The sequence below is a fragment of the Seriola dumerili genome, unplaced genomic scaffold (assembly GCF_002260705.1).
Source record: "Seriola dumerili isolate Sdu_G_001 unplaced genomic scaffold, Sdu_1.0 BDQW01000044.1, whole genome shotgun sequence".
Lineage (NCBI taxonomy): Eukaryota > Metazoa > Chordata > Actinopteri > Carangiformes > Carangidae > Seriola > Seriola dumerili.
The window spans coordinates 2,080,241-2,098,828 of record NW_019174299.1 but is presented as its reverse complement, the minus strand read 5'-3'; positions in this window follow the sequence as shown (position 1 = coordinate 2,098,828).

Genomic DNA, 18,588 nt, shown 5'->3' with positions numbered 1-18,588 from the left:
GTAGTCCCTTTCAGCTGTATGCTTTTATTAGAGCTGCTGAGTCTGGGGAGACCATGCAAATCCTCTTGCACCTAATCTAGTTAAGAATTTATTGAGGAGTTTAAACACTTTTATTGTACAACAGCCCCGTTGTTGTTGTTTTTTTTGTTTTTTTTTACATTCAAGAAAAAAAGTCCTCATGACATCTTTCCTTTAATTCATTGTTTTTTCTGAGTGGGACACAGAAGAGCGGCCGGGCAGCAGGGGATCCGGTGAGGGCCCCCCATTACTCCCACCTCATGGGCCCCCTGCTCCATTCTGCAGTGGCCGTAAGCCAAGATTATTCCGCTGTTTGGTTCTACCAGATGCAGCAGCGCCACTGGATGGGCACTGTCTGGCCCTGATGAGCAGATCTAAGGGGGATTAGTGGGCTGTTGTGGTGGATCGGCAAGAACAGTGGGAGGCTGTCCACACACAGCTGTGTGTTTGTGTGTTTCATAATGCTCTGGCCTCTGGCCTGTCTCTGGCTTTGGCTCCAACCCTGAACCACCTTTCCCTCCCACTGACCTCACAGTTCAGGGAGCTCTCGGACTGCAGACAGCAGGAACTCGGAAATTTCTGGAACGGCATGAAAGCTTTCAAAGAAACATGAGTCTCCCTGAAGGGCTGTGGGAGAGAAGTGCTCAGACAGACGCTGCATCATCTGAAAGTGTTTTTTAGTGTTTATTTTTTTCAGTGGCCACAATTGTTTGGGATTTATACAGCAAACATTTCAAGCAGGTACAGATTCAGCCACTGTTGTATTAATACTATAATAAAAGATATGTTTGCTGAACGATGGCTCAGTGTAATTTGTGGCTGTGATTAAATAATCCTTTCATACAGAGAGAAATACTTGTGTGGGCCTGAGAAACTGTTTCTTGATGTGCTGGTACCCCTGCTGGCACAGACAATTGCTTCTGTGCAGGTGATGCTGCCAAGTTGTGTTTATGTCCTTTCAGTGACCAGTGTGGTCATATTTCAAGTCCCCATAGCAGCCACTGTTAAACTGGTGACAGTTTCTATTTACAGAAAGCAATCCCCATGGACGAAGAGTTGGTCGAAAATGTCAAATGATAAATGCCTCATGGATAGAAATGTCTCAACATACCAGCATTTACAAAAAAAATAAATAAAAAAATACAGCCCTGGAGAGATAAATAAAACACAGCGCTACGTTTATCATAAGATTTGCAAGTGTTGGAAACCAGCGCACTACAAATAAGTCATGTCATCAAAGAAAAGAAGTGAAAAGGTTTTTCATTTTTGTTGATAAAAACAGTGTTCTCACATTTGTGGTATGTGAAATGGACATATTTCTGTGGATTTTGTTGAGCAGACTCAACCTGACCTTAGCTTTGAAACTTGACCAAATAAGGTTACTTTCTAAATAAAAAAATTAATTAAGGTCAGAATCTCTGTAGCTCTAATCAGAGCACTGCAAAAAGCTGGTTACCTACTGCTCCAGTATGTTTGATTTCACTCACTTGTTATCATGAGACTTGCACCAAGATAGGAGCGTTGATTAAAAAAACAACAAACTGCAGAAACAGTTCAAACTTGTCTGATCCCTTCTCTTTGTTGACCCAGATTTTTGTTTTTGGCATGGGCCGCGTTGTTTTCTTCACCCTTTCCTCTCAAAAACACTTTTCCTCAAGGGCTTTCACAATAAATCGGAGAGCGGAGCGGTCAGGAGAAATTGCTGTCCTCCCAAACCTTTTTTTCTAGAAGGCCTTTAACACACAACATCGCTAACAACTGTTTGGATTCAGTGTCTCTTTCCTCTCACTCTCTGTGTGTGTCTGTGTGTTTGATGTCGTGGTTTGGCTGTCCTCTAAAGCATTCATTTCAGAGTGGTTACTTTGGGCCTCATTTTGACTCACTGGCTGTCTGCCTACACCCTGTGGTCTACCATCCACTACAACAACTGCCTGTGTGTGCACGTGTGTGTGTATGTGTGTGCATGTACAGTATTTCTTTTTGTGCACAAGTACTGTACATTCCATGATAAACTGTCTCTGCTATATACTGTATGTTGTTCTATCTGCAATATAGACTTATTTAGTCTGGAAAGGTGGAACCATAAAGAAGAGCTCCTGGCTGACAGCCAGTGAAACAACCGACCTCCAGTCAGCTGATGTTTTTCAGCTCCACTCATCATCCTCAAGCGTACAGTATATTGCAGTCATCTCATAAGCCTATTAATGGGAGGATGAGGAGCGTACACAAAACGCGCTCATTACTTTTTAATGGATTCCATCATCTTTAATCACAGTCAGAGTTGCATTCTGTGCAGACTGCTCGTTTAAGAGCAAAGCTTATCTTGTTAAAATTGTCCTCCATTCACTCTGTCAGATAAAGTAACTTCTTCTGCACTTCCTCCATGCCTTCCAGGAACAGATAAACCTTCATTGTATCTGCAAAAGGAAGGCCTTGATACACAGGGTGAGAAATAATGACAGGAAAAAAACTGTCAGTACTATACAGAACTTTACAGCTGTGGAGAACATCTTACAAAAAATAGTTTGTAATGTTAATTTGCAAGTGCAGCAAATCCATCATCTGCTGTACATCATTTGATGTTTCACATCTGCATTCTATGCCATATCTCAGATAGTATTTAACTATAGGCTTAGCTTAGAACAGTGAGGACTTTATCAGCATGCTAACATGATACCAAATGATGTGATTCAAAAAACATACAACTATAGAAAAGATGGAGCACAGTTTTGGTTTGAAATGGTGCCATTATTTAACATGCATTTGTTTGTCACAGAGGATTTTTCCAAGAAAAATCAGAGACATGCATTGTTTAAAAAACTGTAGTGCTTTTGTGTATTGTGCATGTGCAATGCCTGAGGGGAGCTCAGGCCTGTTGCCTCTGAAGCCATTTTTAGAACAACTGAACCAGAGACAGACAGGAACTGCACAGGGAATAATTGGAAAAGAGAAAGGAAGCGAACAAGTGTTAGGAGCTCTTTGAATCGAGGAAAAAAGCAGCCGATGTAAAGCTGTTTGAGCGACTCGCTGAGAATCAGGCCAGGCTCTCTGAATGTGGAGAACTGAATCGGTGTGGATGTTTGTACAAGGGAATGGAAGACAGCAGGGGAGGAAATGCTAATGATCTTTATGGGCAATAAACAGGACATATATCTTCAGGTTGATAGATGCACATGACCTTTGGGGTGATTTAGTTACACTTAAGAATCAGAGTGAGTGTCTGGGGAAGCCTGACGTCAAAAGGTCCTTTGGAGTTCTAGTGATGCAGAGATGAGAAAACACAGAAGTAGAAAAGCACTTCCTCAGGATACACTATCTAGTCTTGATCTGTTCTTTTCTTCCAGGAACCAAAACGTCTCCGCCTCACCTCAGTCTAAAACCCCATGGCACAAAACGGAGTCTTAACTTCCACCTTCATTCAAACTCAGTGACTTACATTTCATAGTCAGCACACATCCAGGTCTCTGTGTCATTTGCTGTAATGTTATTGATCTTTCTGGAATATCCCGGTCATTGACCTGTGGGTATCTGTGTGTGTTGAAACATTTAAAGCTGTCTGTGTTCTACATTCTGATCAAAGAAGACGAGTCTCAAAGGCGTGGGACGGTTAGTGGCACCTTCACGGTGCATATATGTACTTCCTGCTGCAGTTCTTAATTCAATGGAGCAGAACACCCCCACCTTTCTCGTTTTACTCCTTCAACTCCCATAAGTCCCCTCTTGCCTTTATGAAGCCTGAGGAGATGGGGCCCCTTCATCAGATAACACTGCAACTGATAAGGCTTGTCTCCTACGACTACTCTGATGGGGGCCTTTCTTTATGGTAATGGATAACAAGTATTTATGTACACACACTAAAAAAGCTGCAGGTGTAAGTGAGGGGCAACATACTTTGCCTCATACTTTGTCTTAAAGGAATCGTTGGACATTTTTGAAAATAACACCGCTCTCATGTTAGTTTAGTTTAGCACAAAAACCGGAAAGAGTAGGAAAACTAGCCTGGCTCTGTTCAAAGGTAACAAATCCACCTACAGAACTTCTAAGACCCTCTGATTAACACATCACATCTAGTTTGTTTAATCCCTACGAAAACCGAAGTGTAAAAACAACTTGTGGTTTTATGAGGGATAATGTGTCAGGCTGTTTCTTGGCTGGGCCCAGTCACCTGGCAACTTGATACCCGTTTACCCCTGTTTCCAGTCTTTGTGCTAAGCTAAGCTAACTGGCTTTAGCTTTGTATTTACATCTTTTTCCTAACTGCTCAAAACAACTTTACCCTTTGACTTATTTCATGAAACTGGCAGAAAAAGATTTTCCACATGTGTTTGCCATGTTAGAAAATAGAGAATATATCTAAAGTGATCCTGTCTTTTCAGCCGCTGCGACAGAAATGTTTCTGACACTTGCTGATGTCAGTTTGTGTTAAAGTACAGCAGACTCCTCCCCTTTTAATCACCAAGTGTGGATTTCTGAAAGCCAACGTTTTCTGCATTGTTGTACTACATATGAGGACCACATGTATTGTAATCAAAAATGCTCTTTACCTTCTTGTTGTGGTTATGGCTTGCGTTGTAGCTTCACCACCAGATCAGGCAAGAGATTTATCTTTCAACAAACTTGTGGTGTACCAAATGGCAGCTAGCGGGGGGATCTAACACCAACCAGCCATTTGTAGAAAATAAAGCCACAGAATAGGACCACATGTTTTACAGTCACGTGACCTATATGTTGGCTTGAAAGTGTTTGTACAGCGACAGCTCAAGTCATGATGTCTAGATGGGTGAAATATACTGTATTATATAAAACACATCAAAGAGACTTCCTCTCTGTTGGCAGGCACAAACGAGGGTTGAAATGACATATTTATGTCACCTCGTTCCCTTCATCAACTTCTGCCAGCACTTGCAGGCATAAAACCTGTCAGATGAAAACACAAACATACTAATGTACTGTATACTATGCCATGCCCACAGTGTTAGCTCAGTACTTTTGCAGCTGCAACAGGTGAAACGTGTTGAGGGGGCTCTTTGTAAGTTTCCTCTGCTGTGGTGGTGAAGAGCTTCAGCCATTGTTGCATTTACAAGACAAGAGGTTATAATATGCCCTCTGAGCAGTGTTATGTCTTCAGGGCAGACTAGAGGCTACAGTGACTCGCTATTGGAAAGTGACAAGGCGAGAGATGCCAGCTGGTTGGCGTGCTAACTTCGGGAGAAGAAAAGAAAGGTGTTTCTTTCGACCACTGGTGACAGTTCTTGGTAGGTAAATGAGTGAAGTTTGATACTGAACTTACGACATTTCTTCTTAACTGGTAAGTAAACAGCTGTGCAATGCTAACACTGGCTATAGCAAAACTCCAAATAGCTCCTTTAAATGTCAAGCAAAACATGATGGCTTCCTTTGGACATAGCTTCTCTTTTTATCCTTGTATAAGTTGTAAAGGTATCACATGATGTGTCACAATATACTATATCAGATCACTTACCTTTACAAAACACCTGATTGCATATTTAGCGTTTGTGGTAGGGGCTGCTTTTAATTTTGAATTTTCTTGAACTACTTTTCAAAGAACACCAAGCTCTCTCTAGCCAGACACCATACAGCACAGTGGCCCTTTTTTTTATATAACCAGCTTCAAAGAGAGCCATCTCTCTCTTTGGGATTACCCTATGTATTACTGCAGAGCTCAGAGAATATGAAACTAGACCATTGATCTCGCTCTGATGCAAATTATATGGTCGACTGGCCACATGAAATCTCTCTGTGCAGTGGAAAGATGAAAGGCTGTATTAGTCCACAAAGAACACGCAAATTAAAACATCTGCTTGATGTGCATGATGTGTCGCTGGTGGTGGCACCTGTTCCAGCTTGTGACACACAACAGTGAAAGATGAGGGTACAGATTTCTGAGCATTGAAAAATGTATATAATTATTTCTGTGTTTTTCTGAACTTAGTCTTTTTCAACCAGGGAGTTACGCTTTAAAAAGAGAAATATGGCAGCTTCAATTGAAGAGGGAAGACAAATAGTTGTGAAATTATATGAACAATAACAACCATACTATATTCATTAGAGACTAGGTGGGTTTCTGCTTAAATGGTTCCAGCAAGATTAATCACAAGTACACAATGCTGCTCTGACTCATGAGGATGAAAAAAGAAGGAAAAACAATATCAGCATCTCTGGCATAGTGAGATGTGCTACTAAATCAACATCTTGGCCACAGGGAAATCTTTGGTTACGCCCCCAGCAACAATGATGGAGGTCTAAACAAAGTTAGACACCCTAGCCAGGAGGAAATGGGCATTGATGCTGTGGGCTATTGTCATTATTCAAAGCTGTCACATTTCTCTATTGTGTGGTAACAAACATTTTACTATAGTTGAACAGAAGTGGTGTCAAAATGCAAACAACACCGGATGACAAATGGCTCTAACTGTGTTGTTTTTGGTGCACATGCCAGAATCCGGTCTTAAACAAACCACAATCAGAGAGATTTGAAATGTGTTCTGGACCAGTTTTTGTTTGTTCCTCCATTCCTATCAGCTGTTATTTCAGATCTCACAGACAAACCTTTGATAAAACTTGAGGGAATCAGGCAGCTCATTGCTTTATTGTTGCAATACCAGTGGGCTCAGGGGAAAACTATTATTTGTTTGTTTGTTTTAAACAAGAGTGCTTGCAAAATCAAAGTGTAAGAGCTGTGTCTTAATTCAAGGGCTGTGAAGGATGCAGCAAGTGCAAGTGTTCCTCCACAAATGAGCCAGACCAGCCTTTAAAACTGACTGTTCACTGAAAACAAGGGGTCTTTGTCAACTTGTTAAGTGCAAAAAAATTTGACAATTCTCATGAAAATGCTGTTCTTAGAAGGATGAAAAGTGTATGTAATGGGGTTTGCGTAACTTTGCTTAAAGGAGCTATTTGCAAGTTTGGTATTGCTAATAGCCAACGTTAGCATCAACAGCTGTTTACTTACTAGTCTCAAACAAACGTTGCAAGTTCAGCATCCAACTTTATTCCTTTACTCGCCAAGAGCCAACTCCAGGGGTGGAAAGCAACGCCAATGTTGTTTCATTTTATACGACTTCTTTTCTTCTACTGAAGTAAGCATGCTAACCAGTTAGGTATCACTTTCAGATACCGAGTCACTGTAACATTCAGGCTGCCCTGAGAAAGTAACGCTGCTCAGATGGGGTTGAAACTCTCAGCAGGACTGGTAAGTAAACAGCTGTTAATTCTAACGCTAGCTATGTAGCAATAGCAAAACTTACAAATAGCTCCTTTAAACTAGAACATATGTTGTATGATACCTGAGTTTACAGTACGACTTTGGATGCTTCACTTGAACAAATGATGGACAAAAGGCAAATAGTGTCAGAATGTGATAATATCCATATAATCCTTTTCTATTTTTCTGCAAAACCAGGTATGCTTTTACTCTCCATATTTAGGGAAAAGAGGGCTGCATTTACAAGACCCGTTGGGAGGATACTTTAAAATTGGGTGTAGTTTACTTGTTATGACATATTCATTCTACACAAAGTGGTCCCAGCCCCTGACTGGGAATGCAGCTACAGAAGAGCCCCTCGATACATGATGAAATTCTGGATGTGGCTCAAGCAAGACGTGTATGTATATCTCTGGGTGGTGCTCTGTGTAGTTTCTGTCAAAATGCAGGGCTGATGGATCCAGAGATCCGCAGAACACACTGCCAGTTGACGAAGCTGACATTTTTTTAAAGTTGATTTTATTCAATATTCCATAGGCATTAACCTCCCAAAAAGCAATTTCTATCTTTTTAAAAATCTTTTTGATTTAGGTTTCGGTGTTAGAATATGTCTGAATGACAAAACAGATCAGCTGATTGGTGAACTGGTGAAAGATGATGGCAAAACACATTTTGCTGTACTTTTTTCAGAGCGGTGCTGTCAGCATGGTGCTGTGTGCCTCCCTCTCTCTCTGTTCTGCTTCACTGTGGGCCTTTCAGCTGCCCCTCTCTGGGCCCCCTTCCTCTCCATAAGGCCTCCTACTCTCTATTGTTCTTCTGTTTGGTGCTTTGTTTGAGGCCTTCTCTTATCAGCTGTGCAGGCTCCAACTCTCCTATTTATAAACATCTCAAATATCTCCCCCTCTGACTTTCACTGCCCTGCTCCCTCAAAAACCAAACACGCAATATCAAATGTAACATTAAACAGAACTAATTGGCTGATAAATCCTGTCTGTCTTCTTCCGTCGCATATCACCATCCTCTCTCTACTCCCTGAACATTCCCCGCTCTTTGCCTGCTAGCAGCACCCATTTATTGGCCTTTTTAATGCATTGTGGGAGGTTTGTGTGGAGGTAGAGCTGAGGTGGCCGCCCTTGTCTGGAAGGCTTGTTTTATGGGAGGTCTACATTCACCGCAAAGGATTTTCTAGAGAAATGCAGATTTTAGCAGAGGACACTGTTGGACATGCCCGCCTCCACTTCCCTACACAGAGCTGGAATCAAAACAGTGTTGGAGCATAATCCATTGTCCTTATGTTCTTCATGTGCACATTATTTATGTATTTAAGGTGGTAGAGGGATGTGTCGTGTGAGCGTAGTGAGGTCATGTAGAGGTGGGACTCTATGTTTATAGCCAACACATGGAGGACCTTGGGTAGGATCAGTGAACCACAAGGGTGTCATTACACAGTTTTCCTTACATCAGCCACATTTCCTTCACACCCAAAAACACATGACTGCAGTGCAAACAAAGAGCATGCCTCAGCTCTGTCCAGTAACACAAAGACAGATTGAATGCTTGAAAACCCTCACCACAAAGTTCCCTAAACTCCTGGGACTGTCTGGATGACATCTTGAACTCAAGTCACTCTGTAGCAGCTGCGCAGGAGAACCAGACTTCAGGCTTAACCAGCTTGTATAAGAGTGAGCCTGAATGAAAACACGGGCCTCCCTGTGCTTTCAGTCAGATAAGAGTAAGTCCAGGGAGCAGGCATGGACTTCCCTGAGCATTCCTCTGCCGCTGCACACAAGACAGCTTTTATCTGCTATCCATTTTTTTTCCTGTGGCCCCCATTCCAGTGGCAGGGCATGATGCGTGTTGTTTCGTAGATATACCTGTGGAAGCCTTCAGTCACTTGTACCTAACTGGATCACACAGATAGATGATGCGATTACAGTCTACATTTACTGCACATAATGGGCCACCCAGCTAGCTTAAATGGCATGGAGACAGCAGAGTCAGCCACTACCTCTGCATATTAAAAAGGTAAATACCCAAAGTTTTGTTACCTTAATGTTTATCTTGTACATTACCTCAGAATACATTTTGAGTTGTTGAGACATCACAACAGATCGTTCAACTGGAGCTTTAAAGGGTTAATCCTCTCCACTGGGGCACGGAGGAAGAAAGGATATCATTATATTTAAAACCCTCTGGGCGCATTCCTGAATTTCTACATCTAGATACATTAAATAAGCACTAACAGAAAAAAAAGATTTACTTTGTAATAGATAGAAATCACCACTGATGCATCCAAAGAGCTAAATAGATACACTGTGGTATATACCTCTCAAGTATAAACAAAAGGAAGAAATATGAGCTGGATCATATCACTGTGGTTAATGTCTCACATTATGAATAAGGATTTGAAATATGACTTTAATTAATAAATAATTGGGTCAACCCTCTAACAAGTAGTGGCCTGCTAGTGTACAAATTCATGCTGTGCAGCCAAACATGGTTCCAAGAAAACTTTATTTTATATTGAAATAGAAATCCCAAGGATATTGAAAATGTTAGCTTCAATTTAGGGGAAAAGTCATATGAAATATTTCCATTTGGCAGAATGGTACAGCCACATAACACTCAGTCTCAGGTCTAAATATTTTAGTCATATATACATGTCTTACAGCTTCAATGAAGAGCTGGACTTAGGGGGAAATCAAAATGGACAAGCTGTATGTCAAGGGGTTAAATGTGTGAAATAATGGAACCATAGTAATACAAATAGGAAAAGTGTTTTGTGCTTTGAACATGTGTGCAGCGACAGAGTCGTTCTCTCTCTCACTTCAGGAAGTAAACACCTTCTTCCTGCCTTTCAGTCAGAATGCAAATCAATTAACAGCATACATACTTGAAAGTAACAAAAATAGGCCATTGCTTTGTTCTAAACTGATGTCTAGTGGTAACTGCTTGCAGACACAAGGCACTCTCAGCTTCTTTGTTTGACTCTAAGCTGCTGATTTCCGTATGTTGGACCCAAACTTGCAAACCTTTCGTTTACTTTTCAAACTAAAAGTCACACATTTGTTGTTGTTTTTAAACACAAATGGCTTTAAACTAGTTCTCTTTATGTTGTTGCTGTTCTGGGATTTGGCTGATGGATTAAATTGTCACGAAAAGTGTTTCCATCCCATTAATATCTGATGTCATTATGTTGGCATTTCTTTTTTCCAGAATTAGACCTACCATAAATAATACTTCATTATGTCTAATGGCTTGTTAACTGGTTTTGGCTCGATGCAGAGTTTGATGTATGGCTGTCTTAACTGAACACACTACACTGTAATTCAGCCACTGCACCACATGGGCAGAGATTTATGATACAGATTATTTTATTAATAATCTGTGATGCAAATACAAACCAAAAGAGCTCGTTGACCTTTGCAAAAGGTTTTCTTTATAGACTGTAACCAAGTGTTACTTGTGGCATATATAAATGTTGAATCACTAAATACACTGATAACTGGGTGATCTATCCATCTGTGCATAAAACCAGAAAATGTATTAAGCGGTGACATCTGGAGCGGGGTTGAAGTAACCTCAGACATTTGTTATGTTTATAACTGCAATGAAAACAATTGCAAGATATAAGGAGAGGGATTTTGGATTGATAGAAAGATGGAGGAAGATGGACGAACAGACAGACAGCGTGGTTTTACAGCAGGGGTTCTTCCCCAGATCCAATGAACCCATCACTCCTCACTTCAAAGAGAGCAGTGCATTCTGGGGCAAACTGCAGGATTTTGCTGTTGTGTAACAACCAAGGGGTGTTTCTAGGATTTGAGGCTATGTGTGCGTGCGTGTGTGTGTGTGTGTGTGGGTGGGTGAATGTACTTCATCTGATAAAGTACAGTCTGTCTGTTCGTGCACTGATTATCTGTGTTTGGGTGATATGCATGCAAACCATGATTGGTCAACGTCATTCTACATTACACGTCACATTGTGTTTTAGCACTGGAGCAAAGTGGAGCGATAGGTGGGCTCCTTATCTTCTTTACCGTCTAACTGAGTTCCAGTAGAATCTGGAGGTTGTGGAAGTTGAAATACCAAAATTTCAAAGCATGAATTAATTAATTTAAGTTTAGCTAAAGGCAGAGCACAGGCCTTAGGTATTCAGACTTTTACTGACTGACATTATTTTGAAAGTACAGTATTTACACTACATATTAATGAGATATCCCTTTAGAACTCGGGCCTGATCTCTCGCAGCTCTATCCGTTTGTAGAGCCAACAGGAATGATGTTGAGGAAAGACTGTCAGATCATTTCAATGAACTTCAACATGACAGCCCGCGCTGCTGCCTTCACGAGAATCAGCCATGTTGTTAGTGGGAGCCAGTCACTGGGAGACAATGCTGGTGTTGCCAAATAGCAGGCATCTGGATTGAGTTTCACTCTGCTCGGGCCGTATCCTCAGCAGATGGTCCTCGCCAAACAAGCAACACAACGCTGATTAGAACCAGAGGGGCGGTCCTCACGTTTACTGTACGTGCACTCATTTCATGCATGCTTGTCAAAAGGCCAGTTTTAATAACATGTACCTCAGGGAGAAAAGCACTTCCACACTGCTTTGTGGTTTGGGCCAGAGAAGCTTCATTTACTGTAAAAGCGAGTGACGACTAATCAGCAGTGTTTCTTTCCGTTTCTGTTAACTTCATGGAGAAACTGCAAGTGATTAGTAAAGCTTAATATTTAATTTAGGTTTAAATTCATTTCATTGTGGGAAGCATTTTTTGCTCAGAACAGAGGTGACCAATTTGTTTGCATGTGAGCAAATGGAATTTGGGGCATTTGGTGTATTGTGAACATTTCAGTGGATCCAGCTTTGCAGTAAAACATCTTCATCAAGCTTGTCAGAGGACAAACAAGCAGAGGGAGACATAAGAGTGAGACGTCACCTCGTCGGTGCACGCTGGCACGCTGCCTCACAATATTCCCCTTCTTTTCATCCCGACTGAGTGTACCCTCGAATTACCGAGCATTAGCTCCTGGACCCATTGCAGAGGGAGGTGGGGGCACACTGAGCTACTGTTCGGCTGGAATACAGGATGGCAGGTTCTTTTGAAAAGCTCACCACATGATGCCCACATGATACAAAAACACACTGCAGCGCTAACCCACAATGGCCACAGAGTTTACTAGCTGTGTGGGAGCTGATGAGAGCAGACTGTGAGTGTTGGCAGCTGCCATGGTGGTCCTGGGGACTATACGATGACATCCATCATGCTTTGAGGAGACTACAGAGGCTGAATGTGGGATTTTGGCTAAAGCCTGGCTAGGTGTAGAGGATTTTGGCATGTTGGGGGCCATATGGTTTGCTTTGTAGTAGATTGTCACCTTCAATTTGTTTGTCTGTCCCTGCAGTGGCATCTTTGTTCTTCTGACACACTTGGGTACAACAGAATTAAAGGCAAGGTCCACAACTCCAGAAACATTTACAACACTGAAAATTGATTCATTTTTATTCTAAATTTCTTACTATATTGAAGTGGCTAAGTGGTCATACATGTTTAACCGAGGTTATGTGTTATACGCAAATGGCATAGCTGAAGGAATGTGCTGGAAACAACAGGACTATTTAATGAACTACTTTGATGGCTCTCAATTTTCTTTTGGCTTGTGTGGAATCAATTGTATATAAAACGAGTAAGAAAAGTGGCCATCACAATGCAAAATGAACAAGAAAAGAATTCAAAATATGGCTTGGTCTATGCTTTTACATTTATTTGCTAGATTATGTTCACATACAAGCATATGTATAGTATATTACAGTCTTCTTGTGTCCCAACATTAGCAAGATCTAAATAGGTTGTCAGTGGTGAGGAAGAGCTGTATGTAGAGACTCAGTTCACACCCGCTCTGATAATGTGTCATGTTCGTTTCTGAAAGGGTAAATGGGCTCTCAAAGTTAGAGTCAAGATCACAGGCGACAGTGAAACAAAACATGGGACAGCTGAGCCAGTTGTGAAACACTGTGTGCTTGGACAGAATGGTGGGATAACATTTTAACAGCTGCTCCTGTCCTGAAAAAACACAACTTGAAAGTGCCAGTACCCCTATCACCGACCCCACTCTACTATCGGTGTGCGCTGTGCACAGCACTGTTGGAGGACGGAGGGGTGGGGTGGGGGTGGGTGTTTGGCTTGGTCAGGGGAGAGACGATGTGACTCATGTAGAGGTCTGGGGGCATGAGAGAGAGGCCGACATTATACACTGTTCCTCCGAATCACATACTGTACCCACAGGCCCTGTGACCACAGAGGCTCTCTTTAGACTTGCGTTGATCACTTATTCCCCTTTGGGAGGATTCCTTCAGTTCATTCCCACAGCCTCCCTGTGAGGGTCCAGTTAGGAGAAAGACGGAGACCGCTCCATATGGCTGCACCTCCCAACCAGTGAACTTTGACTGTGAGAGACCGTATGGCATTTTCAACTTTTCAGCACTTTCACACATTTATCCGGTACACATGAATAAAAGTGTAATGTGTTATCCCATTTGAGTTCGTACTGAATAAATGTAAATTTTCCTCTGCTTACTTTACACATGTTTAACTGTATCCTTTGCACATTTCTTTAATCAACTATCCAATTAATGCATGGAGTGTAAGGGGGGTATGGGATCCTTCGTGTAAACTGTGTTTGGGACCAACCAAGGGAACCACAGTTGGTGTGCCTGCTGAACTGAGTGGATAAACAGAGGATTCATGTGGACAAAGTTTTATCTACTGCTGAAAGTGGTTTCATGCAGTGATGGTTGCTTGCCAAGAGCTTCAGCCATAGTTGCATTTACAACACAAGAGGTTATAATACCCCCTCTGAGCAGCTCTACTTCTGCCTGGTATCCTAGACGCTGCAGTGACTTGGTATCAGAAAGTGACAATACAGTCCGAACAGACTGGGGCTAGCTGATTAGCGTGCTAACTTCATTGGAATAAAAGACTTGATGGAAATGACAGCAAAACAAAAGTGAACATTGGCGTTACTTTCCACCAATGGAGACTGCTCTTGGCGATTAAATTGATGCAGAACTCGCAACATTTCTTCTAGATTAGAAATTAAACAGCTGTTAATGCTAATTTTGGCTATGTAACAATAGCAAAAACATACATAACTAACAAGTCCCAAAATGAACCTTCTTTGACATCAAACTATGGACAAAATGTCTTGCTGTCTTGGAGAGCAAACATTGATGAAACGATCAATGGTTTCAAATGGAATCGTGGAACATGCTCTGGGCTGTTGTTGGACATAAGGATATCAGATGCTATTCATGTGATAACCTCTTGGGTTATCATATGTCCATAAAGCTCTTATTGTTCTTCATTTGTCAGGGTGTACTATGTCTTGCTGTACTTAATCTAATTTGTACAACTGTCATAAGTACTTATATAGAGCTCTTCACAGCGCACAGCACAATTACTGTGTGGACACCCTGAAGACATCTGAACAAGAGCATGGACATAAAGATGAAAAGAAGGCTGGAAGCCAACCTTTGCAAGAGCACCAGCAGGGGAGGAGTCTGCTTGATTAGTTTGTTCGTGAAACTCACTCCAACTGTCTCCAAGGAAGAAAGAGGAAAAAGTCAAATTATCGCAGTGTCCAAGAGCCATTTCATGTGATTCAACCTCGGACGTAGAACAAGACGACATACAAAGGGGAGAGAAGAATTGTGTTTGATGGTGGGTGAATTTCTAGTTCACTCAACCATCCAATTAATGCATGGAATGTAAGGGGGCATGAGATCCTTCATATGAACTGACTGGAAATCTTCCAAGGAAACTGAATAGTTAGCGCTGAAAGGCTCTTTACAGCACTCACATAAATGATATAAAATATTTTGCAGCCAGTAGAAACACATAGATAGAGCAAGAGAGGAAGCACATTGTGTTCAAGTCTGCTTCAGGGCCAGTGTTTCCTGTTTGAATCATAACAGGGGGTTGCTGCTGTGGTCTGCTACAGAATGCATGTGAAAAGTGTAAAAGGTTTGTTGACCTTGAAATGAACCAGGGAGATTTTTATCAGCAGCAACTGCTCACATTCTCCCTCTTTCACCACTGGTGGCCATGGATACAGTCGTCTTTGTTAGTTAGTGGCCATCAAAGACTTCAAAGACAGAGCTGTGAACACTTTGGCTTTGCGACTGACCACTTGACCCTCGGACGCCCCGCTTGTGGAGAGCTGTAATAGGAAATGAACTAAAGATTACTCTGACTACAATCAGTCAGGGGATAAAAAAAAGGGCTTCACACCAGAGGATATTAGCCTTTTCAGCACAAAGAGAGAAGAATACACGGGCCATTCAGAGATAAATGCTAGGGTGGTGGTCCTTCAGATTCAATTAATACTGACTTTGGGTGGCATGGCCGCTATACTTTGAAGGATTCAGACTTTGGTTGCGCCATTTCTTGCCTTTGAAAAGGGCAGCGGTGACACAGAATAAATAACAAGAGGACTAAACAGCTCTGGTCAAAATGTCATCTTTAATGTCACCCCCATCATTGATGCAATGGTGAGCATGCTTTGACTAGAAGTGGATACAAGTCTTTCCCCTCTGCAACAATCCTCACCTTTTGTGACCTTCAGACCTTCATACCCGGGGTGTAACTAGAGAGGGTTAGGATTTAAAAAGTTTTATTAGATCTATCACTGCAGTCAACATGTGCAGAAATCAGAGAAAGTTTACGTTTACTTGTGTACTTGTAGTGAAAATGTGTCACAATATATGACTGATAGACACAGTGCTGAGGGAAGATTATTCTGTTTTATCGAGGGCAGATTACCGGCATGATCCTGAAGTACAGTTTTCCTCAAAGTCTGCCATTTTTGCTCTCACAGCGTGTAAAAAGTAGAGGAACACGACACAAAAGATTAAGTAATACTCATATTTTACAGTGTTGAAATAGTGGTATTATTTCACTCAGACTATTTGTATTTTAAATTTGGAAAACAACAAAAAGTCCTCAGGATGAGATAAATTTTATTAACTTTAAATCATCTTGTATTCCAATGAAATGAGCATTTACAGTAGCTTTTTTGTTTCTGGCAGTTTCATGTCCCACACTGAAGTTTGCTGCACACTGTAGTTGTGTCATGCCAAGTTCCTCTTTCTTAATCTCACTCTTTCAGGGAAAGCTATTTAGAGTTTCACAGCTTCTACTTGGACCAAGTGTTGCCTGCTGCACATTAAATTTAAGTGACAACCTCCTGTTTTGCCTGAGGAAAGCTTCAGCTTCAGAAACCATTGCATGTAAAGTAGACTGTCGCCATGTGGCAGCTGATTGTGTTTGGCCCCATGTTTTGTAAAGTTAGGAACAGCTAATGTCGCCTTGCACACATTAAACAAACTGCCAAGAGGAAATAAAATCTGAAGGTGCATATGGTGTCATTAGAACTAAAAGAAAGCAAAGTCTTGAATTTTTTCTCTTCATTGTGATTTGTGGGTGAGCTTTGAGTGAGAATGTACAGCTAAGGAGGTATAGAAGTCATTTGGGCTGTTGCAGAAATAACCGGGAATGGATGTGCGTGTTTGATACCAACCAAGGGAACCACAGAGGGTGTGCTCGCCGAACTGAGCGGATAAACAGAGGATTCATGTGGACATGCCGTGCCACGATAATGACTTCTTCACAGAGCCCTCTGTGAGGAAAGAAAATGGTTCTGTTTTCATTTAAGTCTCAAAATGAACGTCCTTCTCTGACATCAAACTATGGTGTTGGGTAGCCTCCCCTTTTCGCTCATTTCTACTTTTCAGGCTCTGCTTTTGTAGAACCATCCTCTCTGCGATGACTCAGACATTTGTCTACCAGGAGGAGAGTACATTCACAAACAAGATGTCCAGTTAGTCTTCAGGAGCTGACAATGACGGAATCGTAGAACCTCCTCTGGGCTGTTTTTGGACATGAAGGTCGGAGGGAAATCAGATGCTGTTCATGTGATAATCTCTTGGGTTTTCATATGTCCATAAAGCTCTTATTGTTCTTCATTTGTCTGGGCGTACTATGTTTTGCTGTATATACTCTGCTTTGTACAACTGTCATAACTACTTATATAGAGCTCTTCACAGCTCACAGCACAATTACTGTGTGGACACCCTGAAGACATCTGAACAAGAGCATGGACATAAAGATGGAGTAAAGGCTGAGGGCCAAGTGCATTTGGTTAGTTTGTTCATGAAAGTAGCTTCATCCATCCATCCATCCATCCATCCATCCATCCATCCATCCATCCATCCATCCAATTTATGTGGCGCAACTGTGGATGAAGTACAAGACAACATGAAAAGAGAAGTGGAAAGAGGAGACGAAAATTGTGTTGGGTGGTGGGTGAGTTTTCTGTTTATGTGTTATCAATTATCAATTTCCATTGGATTGCGCTGCAACAAGCAACATTCCTAAACTTGATATGTACAGTGTGAAGCAGCAGGGTTGTACTAGTGACTCATTTTACATTATATGTCATTCAATCTGTTGTTTTTCTTTTTATTTCCCACATTTCCGCTTTTCATAAAACAGAGACAGTAGAGAATGACAGGAAATGAAGGGGAGAGAAAGGGGATGTCACACAGCGAAGGGCCTGGGCTGGATTCAAACCCAGGCCACAGCGGTAAGGACTCGCCCCCGGACGTCCCCTAACAAATATCGGTCAGAGCAGCTTTCATAGACTTTTCTCTTGGTGCCGGGTATTTGAAGGACTGACTGAAATGTCATTGCTAAATATAAATCTTTCATATTCGCCATGGTGGTTGTCACTTGTCACCCTTTCACCTAAGCGCTGAACTGTCAGACCTGCAAGCACAAGGTAATGTACAGCAGCTCAAAATACCATATGAGGCTCTGGACAACACTTTGTAGTGATCGATGCAAAAGCATTTCTGTGGTCAGTAATGTGAGGCTCATACTTTATATGTAGTTAAATACGAATGTTTGTTATTCAGCATATTATCAAAATCATGTTGTTGTTGGCTCAAATCATATGAAAACATTTGGAAATTGTTATTGTTGGAAGAACATGTACTGTATGTGCAATGATTGCCAGTGAGCTAAGTACATGCAGGTCGAAACTTGTTCGTGCCAAATCTTTTCAGCGGGGGTCTGCAGGGTTTCCCTTGTCATTCCATTCAATATTCTAACCATGCTATGAATTGTGAGTAAACTTTGCACAAGGTCTGCAGGAGCTCAAAGTCTGCTAGAAAGCCCTGAAGCACCTACTGATTTTCCAGTGTGACAGAGCTTTGCCTATGTGGACTAATCAGAACATGCGAGGAAGTCTATGATTGTGGACACTGGGATTGGACCACTCACTCAC